Genomic DNA, 3367 nt, shown 5'->3' with positions numbered 1-3367 from the left:
ATATGCACACCCATGTTCATTGCAGCACTGTTTACCACAGCCAAATGATGGAAACAACCTAGGTGTCCATCAGCTAAGAAATGGATAACCAAACTATGGTACGTACACACAATGAAATACTATGCAACGCTAAAGAATAAAATAAAATCTGCAAAACGCCGCATAACGTGGATGACCTTGGAGGACAGTATGCTGAGTTAAATAAGTCAATCACAAAAGAACAAATATTGTATTAGTCCGTTATTGTAAAAATCAAGGAAAGTTTTATCTATGGAAGAACATTCTCTTTGTTGGTTACCAGGGATGAAAGGGGAGGGTAGGAAACACTGTTAGATAGAGATAAGTATTGATTTGGGTGAAAAAAAAAAAAGAAACCATAAGAGATCGACATAAATGGAAGAATATGCCATGCTTATGGATAGGAAGATTGAACATTGTGAAAATGTCAACAGTACCCAAAATAATCTGTACATTTAGTGCAATCCCAATCCAGATCCCATCAACATTCTTTAAGGATACAGAAAAACTAATCATTAATTTTATATGGAAAGGAAAGTGACCTCAGACAAGCAAAGCACTACTGAAGAAGAAGACCAAAGTAGGAGGTCTCATATTCCTGGATCTTAAAACCTACTATAGAGACACAGTAGTCAAAGCAGCCTGGTATTGGTACAATGACAGACACATAGACGAATGGAATAGAATTGAGAACCCAGAAATAGATCCATTGACCTATGATCAGTTGATCTTTAACAACAGGCCAAAATCCATTAAATGGGAAAGAGGTTGTTTGTTTAACAAATGGTGCGGCAAAACTGGATACCCATTTGCAGAAAAATTAAACAAGATGAATACCTCACACAATACACAAAAACTAACTTCAGATGGTTCAAACACTTTAATGTGAAACCTAAAACTGTAAATTCTTCAAAGAAAAAATAGGGACAAATTTAAGGGCCCTAATTTATGGCATAAATAGGTTATGTCAAGCATAACCCAAAATACACAAACAGTAGAAGATAAACTAGATGAACTGGACATTCTAAAAATTAAATTTTTATATGATTCCAAGAATTCTCCAAAAGAGTAAAAGGAGAACCCACAGGCTGGGAACAAAATATTTGTCAGTGACATACTGATAAGGGACTTATCTCTAAAATTTATAGAAAACTCTAGTACCTCAACAAAAAAAAGACAAAATCCAATTCAAAAATGGGCAGAAGACATGAATAGACACTTCACCAAAAATGATATTCAGGCAGTTAACAAACACAAGCAGAGATGTTCACAACCATTAGCCATTAGAGAGATGAAAATTAAAACAACAATAAGATACCATCTTGCCCCAGCACTAACAGCAATGTTCAACAAGACAGAAAATAACAAATGCTGATGAGAATGCAGAGAGATTGGGACCCTTATACACTGCTGGTAGGACTGTAAAATGGTACAACCACTGTAGGAACCATACGGAAATTCCTTAAAAAGTTGGAATAAGAAATGCCATTTCACCCAGCCATTCTATTACTAGGTAAATATCCTAAAGAAGTGAGAACCAGGACAAAAACAGATATATGCACAACCATGTTCATCACAGCACTATTTACAAAAGCAAAATGATCTAAACAACCTAGGTACCCGTCAACAGAATGGATAACCAAACTATGGTATATACATACAATGGAATACTATGCAACCCTAAAGAATAATGTAGAATCTGCAAAACACCACATAATGTGAATGAACTTATTGGACATTATGCTGAGTGAAATAATCAATCACAGGAGGATAAATACTGTATTAGTTTATTATTGTGAAAAGTCAAAGAAAGGTTTATATATGGAAAGAAACTTTGTTGGTTACCAGGGTGGGAGGGAGGGAATGGAACACTGCAAAAATGAAAATAATAATAATAGTAAATGAATTAATTTAATAAAATAAAAAGAATCTGGGAGCAAGGATTTAAACTCATTAATTCGTGTTTGAAACATTGCTGATAATTTTTTTTTTACTCCAGATATACTGAATCAGAATCTATAATTTAACAAGATCCCTAGATAATATTGAACCCTAGGATCAATAAAAATCACCTGGGATGTTGCTAAAGTATAGATTCTGATTCAGTATATCTGGGGTGTAAATGCAAATTCTCAATAAGGAAGAGGTGGAACCAGAAAGAACTGGTTCAAAGCCCTGTCTTGGAGTGATCTTATATTTTAATTTTTGTTGTCAATGTTTCAATACAATACAATGCGGTGACCTGTGTAGTGTTCTCTTTTTACATATTCTTTTTTCTTTTCATGCTGCCCTTTTGCAGAGTAAGAACTTTTAAAAGCTCATTCTTTATCCGGAAAACTTCTGAATAGCTTGTTGACAGTTGGTGACTGAAATGACATCTATTCAAAGAACTCTAACACATTTATGCCTGCGATCGCATTAGGTCACACTCTAATCTAGATCTCTGGGTCATTTTCTGGCCATATTTATATGAGAGATATATCCTAACACAAATTGTAAAATACACTGTTGTTGTTGTTGTTAGGTGTCATTTAGTCGGCTCCAACTCAAAGCAACCCTACGTACAACAGAACAAAACACTGCCTGGTCCTGTGCCAGCCCCACCATACTTGCTATACCTGAGACCATCGTTGCAGCCACTGTGTCATTCCATCTCATTGAAGCCCTTCCCCTTTCTCCCTGACCCTCCAGTTTACCAAATGTGATATCCTTCTCCAGGGAGTGGTCCCTTCCGACAATATGACCAAAGTAAGTGAGACAAAGTCTGACCATTGTCGCTTCCAAGGAGCATTCTGGTTGCACTTCCTCCAGGACATATTTGTTAGTTCTTTTGGCAGTCCATGGTACTTTCAGTATTCTTCACCAGCACCACAACTCAAAAGCATTAACTCTTCTTTGGTCTTTCTTATTCATCTTCCAAAATATGTTGTATTGAGTTTTAATATAGATTGATATTGATTCAAATACAATACTTCCTCTTCAGTTGGCCTCCCAAAACTCAAAGTCTTAGAAGGAAAGTGAGGTATTGCAGTGGAAATTGCACTTGACTAAGAATTAGAGGAGCAGGGTTTAGTCACGGACTGCAGTATAACCCTGGGCAAGTCACTTTCAGTGCCTCAGTTTCTCATATGTAAGAAGAAGAGTGTATAATCCTTGTATTAAAGTCTTTCATTTTGAGTGTGGATTGAGAAATCAAAACCTAATAAGGACTAAATTATCTGTTTATTTTCTACATATATGTTGTTGTTGTTAAGTGCCATCGAGTCGTTTCCGACTCATAGCGACCCCATGCACAGCAGAACGAAACACTGCCCGATCCCGCACCAGCCCCACAATCCCTGCTATACTC

The sequence above is a fragment of the Orycteropus afer genome, unplaced genomic scaffold (genome assembly GCF_000298275.1).
Source record: "Orycteropus afer afer isolate SDZICR_OR568_19922 unplaced genomic scaffold, OryAfe1.0 scaffold00022, whole genome shotgun sequence".
Taxonomy (NCBI): domain Eukaryota; kingdom Metazoa; phylum Chordata; class Mammalia; order Tubulidentata; family Orycteropodidae; genus Orycteropus; species Orycteropus afer.
Note: the sequence above shows the minus strand (reverse complement) of the source record.